General features: G+C 44.9%; 1 protein-coding gene and 1 pseudogene across 3 annotated transcripts in view; both read right to left on the bottom strand.

The window, feature by feature from the left end:
• Positions 1-21165, bottom strand: part of LOC137637185 (zinc finger protein 271 pseudogene) — a 63541-nt pseudogene extending 42376 nt beyond the window's left edge.
• The window catches only part of LOC137637181 (zinc finger protein ZFP2-like), a 157009-nt gene that overhangs the window by 96605 nt on the left and 36634 nt on the right, over positions 1-23770 (bottom strand). For all 3 annotated transcript variants that reach the window (XM_068369451.1, XM_068369452.1, XM_068369450.1), the window contains exon 2: positions 21215-21277. The gene's annotated coding sequence lies outside the window, so the exon portion shown is untranslated. The remainder of the gene's footprint in view (positions 1-21214; positions 21278-23770) is intronic.

A 23770-nucleotide genomic window follows, 5' to 3' on the forward strand; every position in this document is an offset into this window, starting at 1 on the left:
CATCAATATCTTAGAAGTCATGGAAGTGTTCTTGACTCTAATAAGTCTTTCCCGTCACAGAAACAACATATCAGTCTAATACTAGACAGCCAAGTGATAGTCCACTGCATTAACAGGGGAGGTTCCAAATAAAGTCACGTAAATTAAGTGATGGTAGCCATCTTTTCAATAGCAACAGGGAACCTTTGCCACCTGTCAGCAGTTCACCTGGCGGGAGTAAGAAATGTGGTTGAGGATGATCTAACAAGGACACCTCTGCGGGAGTCAGAATGGTCCTTGGCCAAAAAAGTCATTTAACTGGACCTGCCAACAGGTTCCGGGTCTCCAAGTAGACCTATTTGCCACGGAATCCAACCACAAGCTACAATGTCATGTGGCCCCCAACCTGGACCCTCTGGCCTATGTCACAAACGACATGTCCATAGATTGGAACAACTGACGGAGGATTTACCTGATTCTACCTTTAACCATGCTATTGAAAGTCCTGGACATGCTCAGGACTTTCAAAGGTCGGATTGCCCTCGTAGCCCTCAATTGGCCCAGTGCAACAACTGGTTCCCTATCTTGGTGGAACTAGGACTCCGACCATGGCGGATTCCCGAACCAAGTTAACACGGATGGTACTATCTCAGTGTGTCTGCTTCTTCATGGATTCAGAGTACCTTCTCTTTATGGACTATCTGAGATTTGTAGCAAAAAGAGATTCTGAGATTGACCCTTTTAACACATTGTCCCTAGTGTCAGGTATATGAGATTCTACCCTTCGGCAATATGATTCTGATGTAAGGAAGTTAGCCAATTTCTGGAAGACTCAGAGGTTTGGACGCTGACAACAAATCTGGCAATTACCTTTTTCAGAACTTTCTTGGAAAGAGGTCTAGCCAATAATACTATTACTATGATTAAATCTGCTTTAAAGAAAATATTTCAGATCGGGTTCAATTTTAATCTTACAGATTCATATTTTTCGTCTGTTCCGTGAGCCTGTACTAGAATAAAACCAGTAACTCGCCCTCATGCAGTTTCATGGGTTTTAGATGATGTCCTTGATATAGATTCTGACTCTGATATTGACTCATGCACTTATATAGCGCTTCTTAGGAAGACGTTATTTTTGATAAGTTTAGCTTCAGGAGCCAGAATATCTGAACTCTCAGCATTATCTAGAGAACCAAATCATATTGATTTCTTTCTTCTGGTGGAATTTTATTCTCTCTAGATAGAAAATTCTTAGAAAAGAATAAGGGTCCACAGAATAGATGGTCCCCATGGAAGATTGTCCCCCTTCCACAGGATCTACCTCTGTGCCCAGTTATCACTGTGGAAAACTATTTAAATAGATCTTCAGGACCTTTGTTTATTAGAAAGAATGGAGGAACCATTTCCCTGAAAGGAATCAGACAATAGATTCTGTATTTTATTAAAAGAACCAAGCCGGAATCTGTACCATGTGCCCAAGATTAAAAAGATTTAGTGGGTCCTCCAGATTTAACACAACCATTATAACAGGGTCCTACCTTCATATATATATTTTCCCTCTTAGTGCCTTGTCTCCTAATATGGAGCAGGGCGGCACCTGCCTTCCCTTTCCCCCCTACCTTAACATAGACCTTTATTTGGGGTGTAAGTAAGAGATTGGTATATTAAGGATTTTAGGCAAACACTCTTATTTGAATTACTCTATTTTTAATTCAGTTCCTTAACTTTTTGTGTATATCCAAGCTTATGAGACCAATTCTCTGTTACTATTTCACGGAGCGACACAGGTTGAGCCCAGAAAAGGGATTTTGACGAAGGAAAAAGCTATTTCTGGGCGAGGAACCTGTGTCGCCCAGTGAACCCTCCCTCCTTTTTCCTCACCCTAGGCTGGCCCAAGCTTGGGGTGCTAATAGAAATGATGGGAGAAGGATATGTAGTGGTGGTGGTGGTGGGGGGGGGGGGGGGGGCAGTAGCTGTAGTGAACGACACCTCGTAGTAATGGGGGATTTTGAGGAGGGAGAAATCTAATTGGAAAGGGATCTCTGGTAGTGGTATCACTCGCCCCAGTTTTAATACCGACAACCTTTAGGGGTGAGCGAGCTGGATATATTTCTAGCATTCCAGGCAACTTTTTTCTCTGGTATATTTAGCAGTATCTATACCTTTGAAATGGTGCTTTAAGGAGCATTTCACTGGGCGACACAGGTTCCTCGCCCAGAAATAGATTTTTCCTTCGTCAAAATCCCTTTTCTGGGCTCAACCTGTGCCGGCCAGTGAAATGCTCCTATAGCACCATTTCTAAGGAATATAACTGCTAAAATATTACCAGAGAAAAAAATGTATAGGAATGCTTGGTTGAACTAGCTCGCTCACCTATTGGTGTCGATATAATCTAGGGCGAAACAGATCAGAGGTCTCGTACCATTTAGATATCTCCTCTTCAAAATCCCTCAATAGTGAGGTGCGGTTCAACCTCCCCTGCCGCGCAGACTAGTACTACTAACTCTACCCACGCTTGCCCAGCTCTCCTTTATTAGCACCTGATTCTGTTTAGTTGGTTTTGTGTTTCTTGGTGTTTTTTTGCATTATTTTCACCTCTCTACGCATCGATGGCGGATTCCCAAGTTACTCCATCGAAGTTAAGTACTTTATCCATGAGTTTTAAGCGTGAATGGGCAGTGTAACCTTTGTTTTGTTAATTCAGAAGTGTTTTATAGTGTTAGCGTTCCTTCTAACCATTCATGGTTCCACAGTCCTGCCCTTTCTCGCTAGTTCGTTCGTTGTTCTTCTCATTATTGTTATTCGTTCGAACTTTTTGAGAGATTTTACCTTTACACCGATTATATTCTTGCAACTTTAGCGTATCATTATCATTATTATATTATGGTATCAGTGTAAGCGTCATTAAGGCTCAGCTATGTTTGCATGCCTGCCTTCGTGCATATAGTGGATAGCGTTCCCGCGGGAACTGTTTTGCTGTTTTTCAAGGAACATTTCACTTTGATGTTATATTGACTATTAGTTTTATCTCGCTCCACATAGTTTTACGTTTGGTTCGAGTGGGACTCTCGCGCAGTTCTTTATTTGTGTTACTGTTCGGTATCTACCTGCTTCAGTAGTAAGGTTGGTATCCCTGTTTTCCATCTTCCGAGATGACGTCATGCCTCCTCCCTTACCACTCGCTCGAGTCCCTCTCTTGCCTTATTAACTTAGCATACATAGCCATTTTTACGTGATTACGCTTTTTTTCATTAATTACTTTTAAGTATTTTTAATAGTTCATATTGTTTTTAGTGTCACACTCCATTATGATCATATTTTTGGGTTTTTTCCATGTTGTGTTGAGGGGATCTCCAGTTGGTAGCCCTGCCTACCACCACCTGTCCACGTGATTCCCCTGTACACCACCCCCAGAGCACGTCTCGCCTCTTACTCGATGGTTGTTGGCTATGACATACGGGCCAAGCATGCTTGTTCCTCAGTCTTCCCTCAACATTCCGGCATACTGAGGACCGAGATTATCTCACGGGGTGCTACATAGTCTCATTCATCCCGGGCGGTTCTCGTCCCCCCCTCCCATCGTCTCGGTTGGCCTTCAGTCGGGGGAGGGGGTGGGTCGGGACCGCCGGGGACTATATCACGTGCCTTATCCATGTAATCGGGCAGTCTACTTAACGCCTTCTTAGTATGGCTTTTGCTTTTAGCTTATGGAATTAGGAATGAGACTTTATCTATATGTTAGGAGTGTCCCCATCATACGGTACCTCCTGCCATTATCGTTCGTAGTAAGACATATTACTAACCTACAATCATAGCATTCTGCACGAATCATTACCTTCGTCCCGGTACGGCCGGTAGTCTCGTTGGGGGACCCCTTGGCTCCCCCAACATTCCCCCACCGTACCCTCCCGTCATCAGGCTTCGGGACCTCCGGGCTTACAATACTGCCGGATCTGATGACACTGACACAGTTTATGATTCCTACTCTCCCTACGGGAACCCTATATTCTCACGGACGTTAATGTATTAGATCATATTAATAATAGGAGTTTGTTATTATATGTATTTTAAGGATGTAACTCTAAGTCTACTCTAGTTTATTCAAGTTTACTTTAAGTTTTTCTGTTCCCAGCCCCGGGACTACTATATTTTTATTATTCAATCCCCTATTTATACATCCTTTTTCTCATCCCCGACTCTCCCGGGATTCCTCTTGGAATAGTCTAAGGTTCTCTGCATGTTTAGTCTAAGACTAGGCATTTTGCTTTAATTTAAAGGTCAGGATCCTCCAGGGTCCCTTCTAGAGATATTAAGAAGGTATTCATAGACTATTCCTTTTTACGGGTGGTCCGCTGTCGACAGCCTGCGCGGCCGTCCTTCACCAGCCCTGCGGCCATGAGGTCTGTAGATCTCACGCCGACTATGGGATTCAAATGGATGACCTGATAGTTTGGCACCCCGACAACTGCCTTGTCTGTTACGACCTTGTCTCCACACTCTCTTCGGAATCGGTGAGTCCTCTATAGGTCAATTTTCTACTTACATTCCTCTTGCTTTATATAATGAACCTTTGGTTATCATTTCTCAGCTCCGTCTCCCGGGTTTGCTAACCTTATCCCCGCTCTTTCAGAGTTCTCAAGCGGCTAAGGCCACAGCAAGAGCCACCTTGAAAGTTTGGGTAGGCGGCTTCGCCCGTAACGTTAAGGCCAAGAAACCCTACGTCCTTTCGGAAGATTACTGCATCCTGATCTATCCCAACGCAAAATCTTCTGCAGCAGTGCCTAAAGCAGTGGCAGCCCCTATTATTGCCGACATTACAGCAACCCTGGACCTTGTTCTCGATCAGGATACTGACCTCGGTGTCGACCCCGACCCCATTGAGGACAATGTTGCTGCTCTGAATTTGGACTTGGATCTCATGGCTTTGGCCGAACCGGAGACAGGTAAGGAGGTAGGTGAGGCAGGTGGGTCCGGCGCTGAGATCCCTCTTCTTAGCCCCTCTTTTTCTTCGGCATCTAATACTTCTTCCTTTCTAGGTTTTGATGGGAACCGTGGATCTACTCCAAGATCACACCCGGTTCCTCCCAAGGTTAAGTCGTCTCAGAAGAGACCCTTAGTTAGGACTCGCAAGAACCCTAAACTTAACAGAACAACCAAGTCAAAGAAGGCTTCCCTCTCTGGAGCCCCAAGTGGCTCAGATAGCACCTCCTCTACTTCCCAGGACCCGGGAGTGCAGCCAACTTCCTCAGTTGCCCGGCCAACTTCGACCCGGTGGCCCTCACTAACATGATGTCAAGGGTTGTCTCAAAACAGATTAGCTCAATGCTATCTGCCGTTAACAGGAGACTGGACACCTTAGAAGGGGGCCTGCCTCAACAACAGCAGTTCCTCATCCCGGACGCCTCAAAACTCCCGCCTTTCACTAAAAATAACCCGTGGAAAATGGCACTCCACTGCCCTTTCACTGACGGGATGTTGACGATCGAAGGCTTTGGAACCAGGCCCATTGAGGACTTTGAATTTTTCCCCGACGGCCCTCGATTCCCCTTCCCCGGCTTCGCCCGGCTAACGGAAGAAGCTCTGGTCCGCCTAGATAAGGTCCCTAAGGAGACCGTTATCTTCCCAAAAGAACAGGCTCAGTCTGTTTGGGTTAGAACCCTGAACGAGTGGGGTTGCACGAACACCATGCTGACTCCCCACAAGAGCACATACACTATGTTTCTTGTGGACGAGCAGACCCCTACTCCTTGCGTCACCAAAATGGTGGACTTAGCTCTTCAGGCAGTGGCCAAAGACAAACCTTTGCCCCAGCTTCGGGAGACAGACCCTACATCTCTTCTGCTCCCATCAGATAACGAATGTTGGCTTAACATTCAGTCGACATTTACCTCTGGTAAGTTATCTGCCGATTGCGCGTCGATGCAATTTAGCGAACGGCTTTCAAGACTTCCTGAAACCTTAATTCGACTCGAGTTCGAGTCCCAGTCTAGGTTTAGCAGGAGCCTAAACGTCTCGACGATGGCGAAGATGTTTTCCCTCACCTATGAGGAGGAACACGGTTTTAAGGTCATGACAAAGGCCACCTTACAATCCTTGTTATCGGATTGCTATGACTTCTTGGTGGCCAGAAGACGTTGCCGTAGACATGTTCTATCAGAGGCTACCATCCACCATGAGCCGAATAAACTTATTAATGCCTCCGCTTGGGGCCCAGACCTGTTCCCGGAGGACATGGTCAACTCGGTGTTAAGCGAATCGGCCAGGGTGAACCAGAGTCTCAAAGTCCGTTGGGGTCTCAATCCCAAACGGAAGTTCGAACAGTCGAACGTTCAATCCCAGGGCAGGAAAAGGCTACGTCCTTATAGAACTGCCCAGTTTCGTCAACCTCTCCAGGTAGTTCAGACGGTCCCGGTTGCTCAGCCCATCCAACCCTCCACCTCCAAGCCTCAGCCCCAAGAGGAATATGTTCTCGTTCCTAAAAGCCAAGTGGCTTCGAACTCGTTCACCTCACCGGCTTATAACCCTGCCTATGAGTCCCAGGGTTCCTCTCAAGGGTACCAGCGGGGCAGGGGCCTTGGTTCACGAGGTTCCTTTCAGAACAGAGGCAAGGGGAGATATTTCTCCCGAGGTAAGGGATCACGCGGAGGCCGTGGCGGAAAATCCTCCACCTACTGAGATTCTTCAGGTAGGAGGGAAGCTTTATGTGTTCAGGAGTCGCTGGAGGTTCAGTCCTTGGGCCTTCAGCATAGTTTCCAAGGGCCTGGGGTGGAGTTGGATAGAAGGGCCTCCTCCACCGAACAAATTCCATCAACTTCCGGCACCGGATCTGATCCTGTTTACACAGGATCTATTGCGCAAGAACGTGATCAAAGAAACAAAACATCTGAAGTTTCAAGGTCGATTATTCAGCGTCCCGAAAAAAGACTCAGACAGCCGGAGAGTCATCCTCGATCTTTCCCGGCTAAACTTGTTCATTCAATGCGACAAGTTTCACATGCTTACCGTCTCGCAGGTACGGACCTTACTTCCCCGTGGGGCCGTCACCACCTCCATTGATCTTACCGATGCTTACTATCATGTTCCAATAGCGAGACATTTCCGCCCATTCCTAGGATTCAGACTAGGCAACAAGGCTTACACGTTCAAAGTGATGCCTTTCGGGCTCAACATCGCGCACAGAATCTTCACGAAACTGGCGGAGTCAGTCATTCAAGAACTTCGAACCCAAGGGGTCCAAGTCGTCGCATATCTGGACGATTGGCTAATCTGGTCAGACAACGTCGAGGATTGTCTCAAAGCGACAAACAAAGTGATCCAGTATCTTCAGTCTCTGGGATTTCAAATAAATTTAAAAAAGTCCCGTCTAACACCGAAGACCAAGTTTCAGTGGCTGGGATTACAGTGGGACCTACGTTCTCACACCCTATGTCTTCCCAGGTCCAAGAGAATAGAGATTGCGAAGAATACCAAACGCTTTCTCGGGGAAAAGATAACATCCAGAAGGAATCAAGAAAAGATCCTAGGATCCCTACAATTCGCTTCAGTGACAGACCTTCTTCTGAAAGCGAAACTGAAGGACATTAACTGGGTTTGGCGCTCCAGAGCGAACAACAAATTTCGAGACAAGAAGACCCGTCTTCCTCTCATTCTTCGGAAGAGGCTTCTCCCATGGACAACCCCCAAGAGCCTGTCGAAATCGGTTCCGCTACGGTACCCTCCTCCAAAGATAGTCATCCACACGGATGCCACCCTATCAGGTTGGGGAGGTTATTCCCAACACAGGAAGGTTCAAGGCCTTTGGTCCACGATGTTCCAACAGTTCCACATAAACGTCCTAAAAGCCATGGCGGTCTTACTAACTTTAAAACGTCTTTCCCCGGCCAAGAAGCAACACCTGAGACTAGTTCTCGACAACGAAGTTATAGTCCGTTGCCTAAACAGAGGGAGCTCCAAGTCAGGAACCATCAACCATGTGATGGTAGCAATCTTTTCCCTAGCAGCCTCAAACCAATGGCACCTATCAGCTGTCCATCTGGCTGGAGTTCGAAACGTTGTGGCAGACGCACTCTCAAGGACGACCCCGTTGGAGACAGAATGGTCACTAGATCGAAAATCGTTTCAGTGGATCATCTCCCAGATACCGGACCTCCAGGTAGATCTCTTCGCGACGGAGTCCAACCAAAAATGTTATGTGGCCCCCAACCTGGACCCTCGGGCTTACGCCATAGATGCCATGTCTCAGAACTGGAACACCTAGGAAAGGATTTATCTTTTCCCACCGGTGAACCTATTGATGAAGGTGCTGGACAAACTTCGAACCTTCAAAGGTCAAGTAGCCCTGGTGGCCCCCAATTGGCCCAAGAGCAATTGGTTTCCTCTTTTACTGGAGCTGAGTCTCCGCCCTCGTCAGATTCCCAACCCGACTTTGACCCAAATAGTACAAACGCGCACTGTGTTCGCTTCCTCAAACATTCAGAACGCCCTAACTTTATGGACTTCATGAAGTTTGCGGCCCAAAAAGGGGCTAACATAGATCCCCAGAATACTTTATTCTTAGAATCAGATAAGAGAGACTCCACTCTTCGTCAATATGACTCAGCGGTCAAAAACTAGCAAAGTTTTTGAAGGATTCTAATGTTGTCTTTATGACATTAAACCTAACGGTTACCTTTTTCAGAACCTTCTTTGAGTCAGGTTTGGCAGCTAACACTATTACTACCATTAATTCTGCCTTGAAGAAAATTTTCCTGGTCGGGTTTAATATAGATCTAACAGACTCATTGCTAGCTTCAATTCCAAGAGCTTGTGCCAGACTGAAACCATCCATTCATCCTAACTCGGTTTCCTGGTTTCTCAATGATGTCCTCAAACTGGCGTCAGAAACCATCAACGACTCATGTGAGTATATACCTCTACTCAGAAAAACTCTATTCCTTATGAGTTTAGCATCCGGCGCTAGAATTTCGGAATTAGCGGCCTTGTCAAGAGATCCAGGCCACATTGAGTTCCTTCCATCAGGAGAAGTTCTCCTCTCCCCAGACAAAGTCTTCTTAGCCAAAAATGAAGACCCTCAGAACAGATGATCCTCCTGGAAAATTATCCCGCTCCCTCAGGATCCTTCCCTGTGTCCTGTTACCACTCTAAAGTCCTTTCTATCGAGGACTTCCTATAAGACCTCAGGGCCCTTGTTCGTCAGAGAGCAGGGAGGGACTATAACTTTAAAAGGGATCAGGCAACAGATTTTGTATTTTATCAAACAGGCTAATCCTGAGTCTTTCCCTCACGTCCATGACATACGGGCGGTAGCAACCTCAATAAATTTTTTCCATCACATGAATTTTGCAGATCTTACTAAATATACTGGATGGAAATCCCCGTCAGTGTTCAGGCGGCACTATCTTGAACATCTAGAGGCCCTTCAACTCGCTACCGTAGCCGCAGGGAGCGTGGTATCCCCCGAACAAATTAATTCCTAATTAATTCCTGAATTTACTATGTCTTGCCATCTTCTTCCTCTTACCTGCCTCACTTACAGTTCCTACCTGAGTTCAGATTGTTATGTCACACCCATGGGTGTCCCCATGTCTTAGATATTGTTTATCTCTATTATTAATTGTCATATTTACATTTTGTCCTGCGAACTGTATTTCTTTCATGTCCAGTTTTATATATTATCTAAGATGTTCTGACCTCAGATCATATTTTGAATTTCAAGTTTTATTTTTACATTTTGCCATCCCTTCCTGGAATATTTTACCCTGTCAGTTTTTGATGTTATAAAGACTATCGTCTACTACTTCAACTCTTGATTAAACTACTGTTATGTTATGTTGATTTTAATTCGTTCCCTTATATTTACTGAAGTTTGGGTTTCGTTTCTCTGGTACTATTTCACTGGCCGGCACAGGTTGAGCCCAGAAAAGGGATTTTGACGAAGGAAAAACCTATTTCTGGGCGAGAGACCTGTGCCGCCCAGTGAACCCACCCTAGTTGCCCCCCCCCCCCCCCCTGATCAGACCCTAAACTTAGGGGTGCTATAGGGAGTGCTGGGCAAGCGTGGGTAGAGTTAGTAGTACTAGTCTGCGCGGCAGGGGATGTTGAACCGCACCTCACTATTGAGGGATTTCGAAGAGGAAATGTCTAAATGGTGCGAGACCTCTGATCATATTACGCCCCAGCTTATATCGACACCAATAGGTGAGCGAGCTAGTTCGACCTAGCATTCCTATGCATTTTTTCTCTGGTAATATTTTAGCAGTTATATTCATTAGAAATGGTGCTTTAGGAGCATTTCACTGGGCGGCACAAGTTTCTCGCCCAGAAATAGATTTTTCCTTCGTCAAAATCCCTTTTTCTGGGGCGGCCTGTGGAGGCCGGTGAGAAAGGTCCTTCCTTATACCTTTCCTAATATAAATCTTCCAAATATACTAGAGAAAGATAAAAGCATGGAATGCAGAGGTTACAACCCTCGCGCGAACACCTTGTAGGTGTCGTGTATTAAACAAAGGCGTGTGAAAACCACTATTCACAGGTTGTCTTCCATTTAGATAATCCCTTCATCAATGGGGAGGGCCGTGACAGGCCCTAGAGAACATGGTTGAACTCCCCAACGACACCTACCACGCGCGCCCTCTAGGACATCCTTCTGTAATTGGACTTGCATCAAGCCGAGTTTTTTTGGGCACAGTGTTTTTTCGAAGAGTTTCTCGTTATTTCAACATGACTGACGTTGTTACTTCACCCTTACCAATGTTAAGTACCATAGTTTGTTTTGGCAGCTTTTGGCAGTACCGGGCATTTGTTCTGTTTCCAATATGGTGGTTTTTAGTTTTGGAAGCGATTGTCCTGCCGAGGTATCGGCAGCCATTTTGGGTATGTTCGCTTCGGTAAATTTTCTAGTTATTTTTGCCCATCTGGTACTCTGTCAGCTAGGTTATATCACTTACGTTTTATGGCCTTTTATGTTATCATTAATTATTATTAGTTTTTACTATGGTATTTATTTGCTTGCAAGTCCAATTTGGACCTACGAAGAATAGCGATTTAAAGATAGCGTTTTAAAGCATAGTAGCGATTTAAAGCTTAGCGATTTAGTCTGTTAATTTGTACCCTGGAGGGTTCGTTTTAGACTATATCCTTGTTTATTTGTTACGTTGTCGTTATTCTTCGTTATTACTATTACTAAGAAAAAGCAATCAATTTTACTAATTTTCTTATTTTATTGTGTGATGTTAATTTTTAATATGTAACCTTGAGAGCGAAAGCATAGAGTGCTCGTTTCCTGTTCTACAGGTATGAGTTATCCTTTCTCTCGTTTTCTTTGAGTAAGAGAGGTGAATTTCCCGTTCTCCGTTTTTATACGATCACGGGTTATTCAGGCCTCCTCTCAGTATCAGAGTTGATGATAGTACGTTTAATATTATAAACGATTTATTGATGTGGTTACTGTTAATATAGCTAACACTATTATTAGGTTCGTTAGTGTATGAGTCATTAATTGGGGTCGTTTTATACAGACACCCTTAGCTCCACCTTGAGTTATGCTTAGCTCTGCCTTGAGTTATGCTTAGCTCCGCCTTGAGTTATGCTCCGCTATAATGGATACTCATTGGGTGAGAACTAGTTATCGTTCCGGAGCAGATTTTTGGAGTGCAACGGTGAAATCCGGCACTCGGACTCCGGCTGAAGCCTTTTACACACGAACCTTTGTCATGTTTGATCACAATTACACCGTTAAGGCCCCCGTTTTCATCGTATCTCCGGCTTCACTGGAGATAACTCATTCATTGAGGTTAATGTTATCGTACCGGAGACGGTCACGATATCACGATGACGGGCCTTTGCTACCGGACCTCCGGTAAAAACAGAGATCAAGCAGGAGTCCAGAACCGGAGTTAACAGTGTGATACCGATGAAGTTTAGAGATTCATGCTACGTGGTTACTTGTTTCTATTATAATTTCTTAATTTATTAAGGTGTTAGCTACTACCATACTCACACATAATTAAGATTTAAGTGTTTCTGATTCATAAGTCAATGACAAGAATCTCAAGGAACATCCAGACTTATGTCTTCTTTCTTTTTACAGAAAGTCCGCTGCACTGCCAGGGGCTGCTCCGCTGCCTTTACTGATCCCATGGGCCATGATCTATGCTGGGCCCATGCCCATTGCGCCATATTCTTCTCTCGGGAACCGGGACAAGCCCCCTATACGATATGGTTTCCGGAGTCATGCATGCTCTGCTATGAGCTGTCAGCCCTACTCCTGAGCGAGGAGGTAAGTTGGTTCTAGTGTCCCTGTTAATATCCTTTGCGAAGAATTAATTGCTCTTTATATATTGACTTCAGTTTTGGCTTCATCATTAATTCCCCTCTCCTCTTTCAGGCTGATGATGAAACTCTCAGGGAGGCGAGAGCTACTCTCCGGCCTTGGGTGTCAGGGTTTGGGAGGAATGCGCCGGCTGGCGCACCCTATCTCCTTGATGGAGACATGGCTTCTCGCCTATTCCCAGGCTCTACTACTGCAGCAGTTCCACAGGAGACAGCGGCCCCGTTAATTGAAGTGGTTAGAGCAACCATTCTAACTGAGGAAGAGGTTTTAGTGACGGAGGCCGAGCCCTACCTAGGTCTGGACGAGGAACCCATGGATGAGCAGGTAGGTGGTGTTGAGTTGGTGGACCCCCTTTCACCCCACACTCCTTCCTCTACTACTTCCTTTCACGGCTTTGATAAACCTACGGCTTCTCCTCGAGGTCCCTCCGTTCCTGTACGACCCAAGGTGAAGCCACTACGTACCTTTAAGCCTTCAGCTTTGCCATTATCAGTGTCACCGGTTCCGCGACCCTCAAAGGATCCTGATGTTCATATTACTATACCTAAAACCGTGACTCCTAAGAAGTCAAAGTCCACTAAGTCCAGGGCTTCGTTAGAGGATCAGGCTCGGGAGCCCCCTTTATCCGCCGCCATGGTCAGGGATATTGTGAAAGAACAGATACAACAGTATCTTCAACAGTCTAGGGCAGACCAAGGAGCTATGACGGAGCTCAAAGATATGGTGGCAAGTCTCATCCGTTCCGGAACTCAGATGCCCCCTCCTTCAGCCCCGGACGCATCGAAGTTACCTCCCTTCGAGAAAAACAACCCTTGGAGGTTTGCCTTACATGCTCCATATATTGATGGTGCCATAACTCTAGAGGGCATAGGCACCCGTCCTCTAGAGGACTTAGAATTTTACCCTGCGGGACTAGAATTCCCATTCAACGGCTTCGTCCGATTGAAAGAACATGCCTTGGTTAGGTTAGACAAGGTACCGAAGGAAACGGTAATATTCCCTAAAGAGCAGGCCCAAGCTTTCTGGGCCAGGACGTTGTCAGACTGGGGGTGCACTAATTCCAAGCTCACCCCACACAAAGGAGCCTACACCATATTTACAGCTTCTCCAGTTATTACCTTGCCTATTACAGATAAAGTGGCAGCTCTTACTTTTCAGGCTATCAAAGAAGGTTCTGCCATGCCGGCTCTTAAAGAGACCGATCCCACCTCCATGCTCATTCTGAGTACCGTTACTATCTGGGATGATGCCCCCGCTACTTTCACAGTAGGGAAGTTAGACCCAGACTGTGCCTCTAATCTGTTCTCCGAGAAGCTTCCTAAATTACCAGATATTCTTCTCAAGACTGAGTTTGAGGCACAGAATAGGTTGGCTAGGTCTCTCCACTCCATTACCTCCGTGGAGTCCCTAACCTCACTTTATCCGACCGAGACCTTGTTCCGGGTATTCACAAAGAACCTGTCTCTGTCCTTCCAAATCGACTTACACGAGTTTTGTTCGGCTCGGGTTAGTTGCAGGAAGCACGTTCTTTCTGAGGCCTCGATCAGGCATGAACCGAATAGGCTGATAGCTTCCCCCTGCTGGGGTAAGAACCTTTTTCCTCAGGAGGAGGTGAACAAGGTACTACAAGACGCTGCGAGAGCAAATCAAAATTTGCAAGTGAGGTGGGGCCTCACTGCCAAAAAGAGGGTTGAAGGTCAAAAACAAACCTTCTTCAGGAAGAAACAGAGGTTTGCCCCTTACAAGACGAGCCGAGGTCACTACCAACAATCGCCGATTGCCCACTCGTCTTCACAGTCTCCCACTGCTTTGTCTCCTCTACAGCCGAAACACCCTCAACAGGTGGTCTACCTCACTGCTCCCCCAGGTACCCAACCCAACCCCGTTTGGATGCCCTCACCCGCATACAACCCTAGCTACGGACCCTCAGGTCCCTTTCGTGGACACCAGAGAGGTAGCTACAGGGCTAGAGGACAGTTCCGTCAACGAGGCGGACCTAGGACAAGGGGTTCTCGAGGAGGGAAAGAACCTAGATTCACTCCCTCGCAATGATATAGTTCCGGTAGGGGGGAGACTTTACCACTTTCGAGACCGTTGGACCTTCAGTCCGTGGGCTCACAGCATAGTCTCCAAAGGCTTGGGGTGGAAATGGTCACAAGGTTCTCCTCCTCCACCAGTGACCTTCTTCCAGAGACCCACAACCATTCTGAGAGAGTACACCACCGAGTTACTAAAGAAAAAAGCAATCAAACGGGTTCGATCGCTGAAGTTCCAAGGCCGCCTGTTCACAGTTCCGAAGAAAGGCTCGTCGGCATTGAGAGTGGTCCTGGACTTGTCAAAGCTAAATTCTTACATCCTCTGCGACAAGTTCCGGATGTTGACCATCTCTCAGGTACGTACCCTGCTTCCCCGTGGGGCCGTCACCACCTCTATCGATCTTACCGACGCCTATTATCACGTACCAATAGCTCGAAACTTCTCTCCTTACCTAGGTTTCCGTCTAGGCAGGAAAGCCTTTGCATTCAAAGTCATGCCCTTCGGCCTCAACATTGCACCCAGGATATTCACGAAACTGGGAGAGACAGTGTTAGAACAACTCAGGAACCAAGGGATTCAGATCGTTGCTTATCTGGACGATTGGCTTATTTGGGCTCGGTCAGCCCTGGAGTGCAACAGAGCTACGAAGAAAGTACTTCGTTTTCTCGCCAACCTGGGATTTTGGGTCAATCTCCAAAAATCCCGCCTACTTCCATCAGACCGCTTCGAATGGTTAGGCATACAGTGGGACCTTGCACGGCACAAGCTGGTTCTACCTCCCAAAAAGGTAAGAGAAATAGATTCCAAGGTCAAGAATTTTCTAAAACACAGACAGGTGTCCAGAAGAGCCTTAGAAAGAATCCTCGGCCTTCTTCAATTCGCTTCAGTAACAGATCGCCTATTGAAAGCCAAACTCAAAGACATCAATCGAGTTTGGAGAAAGAGAGCCACAGTACCTTTAAGAGACAAGGTCTCGAAAATCCCCTCTGTCTTGAAAATGAGATTACAGCCATGGTCCGAACTGAAGAACCTCTCCAAATCGGTTCCTCTTCAATTCCCACCCCCACAAGTGACAATTCATACAGACGCGTCTCTGAGTGGATGGGGGGGTTACTACGAACGTCAGATGTTTCAGGGCTCTTGGTCACCCGCCATGAAACACTTCCACATCAATGTTCTCGAAGCCATGGCAGTGTTCTTGACCCTGAAGAGGCTCTCTCCTCCGAGGTCGACCCACATCAGAGTAGTGTCAGACAGCACAGCCGTAGTACACTGCATCAACAGGGGAGGATCCAAGTCGCCCAACCTGAATCAGATCCTGGTCGCTATCTTCGCCTTGGCAGCAGAAAAGACCTGGTTCCTGTCAGCAACCCACCTAGCGGGAGTCCAGAATGTGATAGCGGACTCACTATCCAGGACGAAACCACTGGAATCAGAATGGTCTCTGGACATAATTTCATTCCGGTGGATACTCAGGCTGGTTCCGGACCTTCAGGTATATCTATTCGCAACTCAGATGAATCACAAACTTCCTTGTTATGTGACACCAAACATGGACCCTCAGGCTTATGCCACAGACGCATTAACCCTGGATTGGAACCATTGGAGGAAGATTTACCTATTTCCACCAGTGAATCTTCTAATGAAAGTATTGCACAAACTACGCTCCTTCCGGGGGGCAGTGGCCTTAGTAGCACCTCACTGGCCAAAGAGCAGTTGGTTTCCTCTCCTCCTCGAGCTGAAACTCCGACCCTTCCGGATTCCATTCCCCAAACTAACCCAAGTAATTCAAACACAGACTGTGTCAGATTCCTCAAGGATAGCCAAAACCCTAACTTTGTGGACTTCATGAAGTTTGCAGCTCATAAAGACGCAAACATTGACCCGGAAAACGTTCTCTTCATCGAAGCGGACAAAAGGGACTCGACAATTCGTCAATATGATTCGGCTGTTAAGAAATTAGCAGGTTTCCTAAAGAATTCAGACCACACTCGTATGACTCCGAATTTAGCCATCTCGTTCTTTAGGTTCTTATTTGACAAGGGCTTGGCAGCTAGCACTATAACTACCATCAAGTCAGCTTTGAAGAAGATATTCCTGGTTGGGTTTAACATTAACCTAGCTGATTCCTATTTCTCATCTATTCCAAAAGCATGTGCTAGACTTCGGCCGTTGGATCGGCCGCAAAAAGTCTCTTGGTCTCTGAACAATGTCCTCAAACTCGCGTTGGACACTGACAACGAGTCCTGCTCTTATATCACTCTGCTTAGGAAGACGTTATTTCTATCAGCTATGGCCTCAGGTGCTAGAATCTCAGAACTAGCAGCGCTCTCACGTAACCCGGAAAACATAGATTTCCTCCCTACAGGCGAAGTACTGCTTACCCCAGACAGAGCTTTCCTAGCTAAAAATGAGGACCCGCAAAATAGGTGGTCCCCTTGGAAGATCATCTCTCTTCCCCAGGATCCTTCGCTGTGTCCAGTCACTACTCTCAGGACCTTTTTAGCTAGATCTGCCACCCGCTCGTCTGGCCCCTTATTTATCAGGGAACAAGGTGGTACTATGACCATTCAAGGTATCAGACAACAAATCCTCTACTTCATTAAACATGCTAACCCGGAATCATTTCCCCATGCTCATGATATACAGTCAATAGCTACCTCTATCAATTACTTCCAGAACATGGACTTTGATGACCTTAAAAAATACACGGGTTGGAAATCTCCTATGGTTTTCAAACGCCACTATCTAAAGAACTTACAGGCCCTTAAATACCCTACGGTTGCAGCGGGGAGTCTTATCTCCCCCCATTAATCTCTGATTATTTCTTTATTCCATCTCTTTTCTCCTCCCTCCTGACCACCTCTCACACCACGTCGCCACTCTCCTGGGTGGTTCGTTAGCCCTAAGTTATTTTGCCATGTTTAATTGTTATGATTTAACTGTTATTGTAATTACCATTCCTGTAAAGTTTAGATATGCTTAGACATGTAAGGTTGATACCTTTTACGACGGGACACTCAGGTGATCCCTGGTCCTCATATTATTTTAGCATTACATCCCCTATGCCTATGGCTAGTTTATGATTTATGTTTACTTACAGTATTATATTACAGTATTGCCTTACATGGTGTTTGTTTTCTCCTTATTATGTTATTAATTTATTGGGCTTGGAAGGCATTCTCTGGTACATTCTCACCGGCCGTCACAGGCCGCCCCAGAAAAGGGATTTTGACGAAGGAAAAATCTATTTCTGGGAAGAGGCCTGTGACGCCCGGTGAAACCCTTCCCGGTTATTTGATACGGACCCCACCCCTCTTTTTTCCTTGCCAAGCCATATGTTCTTGCAGAAGGATGTCCTAGAGGGCGCGCGTGGTAGGTGTCGTTGGGGAGTTCAACCATGTTCTCTAGGGCCTGTCACGGCCCTCCCCATTGATGAAGGGATTATCTAAATGGAAGACAACCTGTGAATAGTGGTTTTCACACGCCTTTGTTTAATACACGACACCTACAAGGTGTTCGCGCGAGGGTTGTAACATCTGCATTCCATGCTTTTATCTTTCTCTAGTATATTTGGAAGATTTATATTAGGAAAGGTATAAGGAAGGAACTTTCTCACCGGGCGTCACAGGCCTCTTCCCAGAAATAGAATTTTCCTTCGTCAAAATCCCTTTTTTGCTTCGCTTCAAAATCCGTTTATTAAACACTGTTATCTATCTTAAAATAATCTCATTTTTCATTTCTCTTACATAGTTTATTCTTTACATTCTTATTTCTTTACTGCACCAGATTGTCAATTATTTGGTCCCTTGGGCTAGTAGAAATTTGCTTTTGCATCTTGGCTTCTAATAATAATAATTATGCTGATATGAGAAATTTGGAAATAATTTGTATTTTTCCTAAAAATACAAACCTGGAGCTCTTTACAGAGGAGATGCATTTTGGCAACAGCTGGAACTAGCTGTAAAACTTTTAGCTACTTAGCGAAGGGAGAGCAAGAGTTGGACCAACCACCCTACTCACACCAGCGGTTGTAACTGAACGTCACTTTGCAATTGCGGCAGGACTTCCTGGGGGAAGGTGATGGCGCGACCAGTATTTGTTAAGAGCCCCAGGATTGTACAGGGATACATAAGAAAAATACAAATTGTTTCCAAATCTGTCATTTGTTACAACGCTACATATAAACCCTTACGATATTTACAGTGGAGACTCACCGTTAGGTGGGTGTAAGTAAAAAACACTAAATGGCTAGTTCCTGACCTGAGGTGTTACTCTGTGCTTAGCATGAGCTGTTTGGAGGCACCAAGTCACCTCGTGGACTCTGAGAGCTAACAGCCTGGGCAATCGTGCGAAGGGGTAAGAACTCTCATATCTATAATCTTTGCGCTTTTTTCTTCTTTATTCCAGGTCACAATATTAGATTTAATAGCACCCCCTTCTATAATGATTCTTGAAGAAACATTCAGACCAAAAAGCTTTATCACAGCCCTTGCACATGAATGGTTTTTCCTACATGCGAGTTCTTAAATGTTTATCGAGTCTTTGTTTTAAATTATATGTTTTGCCACATTCATGACATTGGAATAGATCTCTCATGTGATTTCTTATGTTTAGTGAGATATTTTTTCAAAGTAAAGAATTTGCTACAGACATTGCACTCGTATGGCCTCTCTTCCGTGTGAATTCTTAAATGTTCAGTGAGAGATTGTTTGCTAGTAAATGCTTTGCTACAGACATTGCATTTGTATGGCTTCTCTCCTGTGTGAATTCTTAAATGGGCAGTGAGACTTGGTTCTGTAATATATGTTTTGCTACAGACATAGCATTTGTATGGCCTTTCTCCTGTGTGAATTCTTAAATGTGCAGTGAGACTTGGTTTTGCAGTAAATGTTTTGCTACAGACATCGCAATTGTATGGCCTTTCTCCCGTGTGAATTCTTAAATGGTCAGTGAGATGTGCTTTTCTAGTAAAAGCTTTGCTACAGATATCGCACTTGTATGGTCTCTCTCCCGAGTGAATTCTTAAATGGTCAGTGAGATTTTGTCTTGTAGTAAATGTTTTGCTACAGACATCACACTTGTATGGCCTTTCTCCCGTGTGAATTCTTAAATGGTCAGTAAGAGATGCTTCTCTAGTAAAAGCTTTGCTATAGACATCGCACTTGTATGGCCTCTCTCCCGTGTGAATTCTTAAATGTTCAACGAGATTTAGTTTTGTAGTAAATTTTTTGCTACAGACATTGCACTTGTATGGCTTCTCTTTGGTGTGAATTCTTAAATGTGCAGTGATATTATCTTTTACATTAAATGTTTTGCTACATAAATTACATTTGTATGGCTTCTCTCCCGTGTGAATTCTTAAATGTGCTGTGAAATTATCTTTTACATTAAATGTTTTGCTACATAAATTACATTTGTATGGCTTCTCTCCTGTGTGAATTCTTAAATGTACAGTGAGAGGTTTTTCCCTAGTAAATGTTTTGCTACAGACATTGCATTTGTAAAGATTCTCTTCCATGTGAATTCTTAAATGTACAGTGAGATTATGTTTTGAAATAAATGTTTTGTTACAGACATTGCATTTGTATGGCTTTTCTCCCGTGTGAATTCTTAAATGTACAGTGAGATTATTTTTTAAAAAAAAAGCTTTGTTACAGACATCGCATTTGTATGGCTTCTCTCCCGTGTGAATTCTTAAATGTACGGTGAGATTATTTTTTGAAATAAATGTTTTGTTACAGACATTGCATTTGTATGGCTTCTCTCCTGTGTGAATTCTTAAATGTTTAGTGAGACTATGTTTTGTAATAAATGCTTTGTTACAGATATCGCAATTGTATGGCCTTTCTCCCGTGTGAATTTTTGAATGTAGAATGAGACTATTTTTTACATTAAATGTTTTGCTACAGACATTACATTTGTATGGCTTCTCTCCCCTGTGAATTCTTAAATGTACAGTGAGACTGTGTTTTAAAGTAAATGTTTTGTCACAGACATCGCACTTGTATGGCTTCTCTCCTGTGTGGACTCTTGCATGTACAGTAAGACTGTGTTTCATAGTAAATGTTTTGCTACAGACATTACATTTGTATGGCTTCTCTACCATGTGAATTCTTAAATGTCCAGTAAGTTGTTGTTTCGTAGTAAATGCTTTGCTACAGACATTACATGTGTATGGCTTCTCTCCTGTATGAATTCTTGAATGTAATGTAAGACCATATCTATCACGAAATGCTTTCCCACATTCAGTGCACGTGAATTGCTTCCTAGCAAGAGCATTGGAGTTAACCTTACCAAAGATCCTTTTTTTTATCTGTTTCTCATTTATTTGATTCACCTCTTGATTCAAAACATCTTTCTCCAATAATTCTCTTCCACTGATTATACATGAAAGTCTTCCTTTTTCTTTTCCTTTATCCTCTTTCAAAGCTGTCCTTAAGCAAGTCTTTACACTTTCCTCCTCGTCGACGTCCCCTTTACAACTTACTGATGCCTCGTACTCGTGGGAATTTTTCAAGTAGCTTTCGCTAGAATCGAATATTTCTGGCTCTACTTTGACTTCCATTTTTGGATCCAAGAAAAGAGCGCCATCATTAAAGAGAGCAACACTGCCAGACGTATTATTATCTGGATCGACTGCAGGTGAAAATAGATCTTCAATTTCTCTTTTCATTGAAAATTCAAAAGGTGGTTTAGAATTCATCATCCTCTCCCTATCACAAGATAAAACACCCCTAAATATTATTTTAAATATACTTCAAAGAAGAAATTAAGACTAAACTTCCTATTCTCAGACATCATACTGTACTACAAAAACTTCCAACATGACCCTTTCTTTTTACGTGTTACGTCTTTTGCCTATACCTTCGGTAGCTTGTAAGCTTCAGCAGCAAGAGGAGGACGATTCCTTCCTTTGGGATGAAAAGTCTGAAATAATAGAAAACTGCAATCAGTTGGAGAAGAGCACAATGAAAATATGTCAAATTCGTAGATAATTTGTATTTTTTCTAACTATACAAACCTTAGCTATTTAATAGGGGTATTAGTTTTGGCGAAGCTGAAATGAAGAGCCATTAATTTTCAACGAGGGTTAACTACCCACACCGCTAGTTAGCGGGGGGGGGGGGGGGGGGTAGGGAGGGTAGCTTGTTACCGAACCCCCTTACACACCTGTGATTGAGCTCACTTTGCTTCAAGGGAGACAGGCCTGGCGGGTAAGTTTGCTTAAATAGCTAAGGTTTGTATGGTTAGGAAAAATACAAATTATCTGCGAATTTGTCATTGGTTCCGTAACTGGAATACAAACCACACTATTTAATAGGGGTGACTCACCCATTAGGAAGGGTGGCTGTCCTAGCCAATCTGGCTTTTGGCTTTACCCGGGGGCTCATTATCTGAGTACAGTATATCAGTACTCAAAAAACAAGGAGTCCCTGCACCTCTCAAAAACCTTGCTATGCAAGGTCCGCAGCCTATGCAACCTGTGTGTTGAGGTATGTAGAAGTGTGACTGTCCTGGTAAAGTTATTCTGAGTTCTTTAGAAGGAAAACCTGTGTAACTAGGACTTTCCCAATACCACATCGTCAGGGTATGAGGACACAACAGTATTAGTCTTAATATTAGGTACACAAGGGAGCATGGTTTACCTGCAGTGGTTTGAGGTCAGCTATGCAGAGAGCACAGGATGCTGCTTTCCCCAAGAGAGGGGAGAATGAAGAAAAGAATAAGGGCCAGTCAAACCTTATCATTCACGCATACTAAAACCGGGTAACAATGCCCTCAAACTTCTGCTACTTGTCCAATAAGGAGCTTGAGGTTTTAAACCAGCCGTTGTGCAGCCAACACAGGACCGATAGAGAACGTATCGAGTCTCCTGTGGGTTAAGTCTTACAGGTAGTGGGATGTGAATGCGGTCTGACGATTCCACACCCCAGCTTGAAGAACCTGCGTCACTGAGAAGTTTCTCTTGAATGCCAGGGACGTAGCTACGCCCGACATCATGAACTCTGGAGCGACGTGACGGAGGAGGGTCTGGATTCAGTGCATAATGTATGACCTTGCGAATCCACGCTGAGATCGTGTTCTTGGTGACACTCCTTTTGGTCCTTCCTTTGCTGACGAATAGTCCAGACACACGAGGATGGGCTGTGGCTGTTCTCTTAAGATACAGCTTCAAACTCCTCACTAGGCATAGTAAGAGATGGTCTGGGTCATCTATTACTGTACGGAGACTAGAAATCCGGAAGGATTCGAATCGTGGATCCGCTACTCCCGGGTTCTGAGTCTTAGCAATAAATGCAGGGACAAAGCTGAACGTTACCTCTCCCCATCCCCTTGAATGGGCGATGTCGTATGAGAGACCACGAATTTCACTGACTCTCTTGGCCGAAGCTAAAGCTAGCAGGAACACCGTCTTCCAAGTCAGGTGGCGATTGGTTGCCTGGCGTAATGGTTCATAGGGAGGTCTCTCAAGAGACCTGGAGTAACTAGCACGAGCCGGCGAGTGATAATCCTGAGAACACTAATGATTACGAACAAGAGAACGACGAGAAGATTGGCGATCTTGCGAATAGGAGCACTGCCTGGCGGATGACGAATGTAGAGGGCTGAGATCCCTAGAAGAGTGGAGGTCTTTGGGTGATGGGAGGACTTGTCATCAGCAGGTGGCCGTCGAAGGGAAAGCAAAAGAGTACGAGGATCATGAACAACACTAGATGGAGAAGGCAAGAGATGGGCTTCACACAGACTATGCGTCGACAGGAGAAGAGACGGCAACAACAGGGACAGCAGGAACAGGATTACTCTGGGAACCCAGATAAAGGAGCTTAAGAAAGACTTCCTTAGAAGGAGGTCCAGCAACACCCAAGGACAGCCAAGCCTACAACACATCTGAAAGGGAAAAAGACTTTCCCGAGGATGAGGGCAAAGGGACTTCTCTAGGAGAAACAACAAGGTCCCCGGTACCCAGAGGTTGCCAAGGAGTTAAGCATGTTTGTGAAGAGGTCGCGGGGTGACAAAAGAAGTCCGAGGTCTCTTAGCCCTTGAGAATGACCCCGAAGGCAAAGGATCTCTCTTAGACTTCTTCCTCCGACGCCTAAACTTCTCATATTGGAAGGCAGATCACTCCCTACACTTGTCGCAGGTGGAACCCTGCTTGCAACAGCACCCTCTGCAGGTCAGACATAAGGAGTGGGGGTCGGTCAACATGAAGTTACCACAACTAAGCCCTTCAGTTCCTTTACACACCTGCATGAGGAGCATCAAACAAAACAATCACACCAGTACTAAGAGAGAAAGCAGTTTGAAAAGCAAAAGTTTGCATGGCCATGTCATGGTGTAGGAGCAGAGAGCAGGCACATCCATTCTCTCCAGAGCCAAAAAAAAAGGGTGAAATATCAATAATCTGTGAGTGAGAGAGGG

Source organism: Palaemon carinicauda, unplaced genomic scaffold (assembly GCF_036898095.1).
Source record: "Palaemon carinicauda isolate YSFRI2023 unplaced genomic scaffold, ASM3689809v2 scaffold57, whole genome shotgun sequence".
Taxonomy (NCBI): Eukaryota; Metazoa; Arthropoda; class Malacostraca; order Decapoda; family Palaemonidae; genus Palaemon; species Palaemon carinicauda.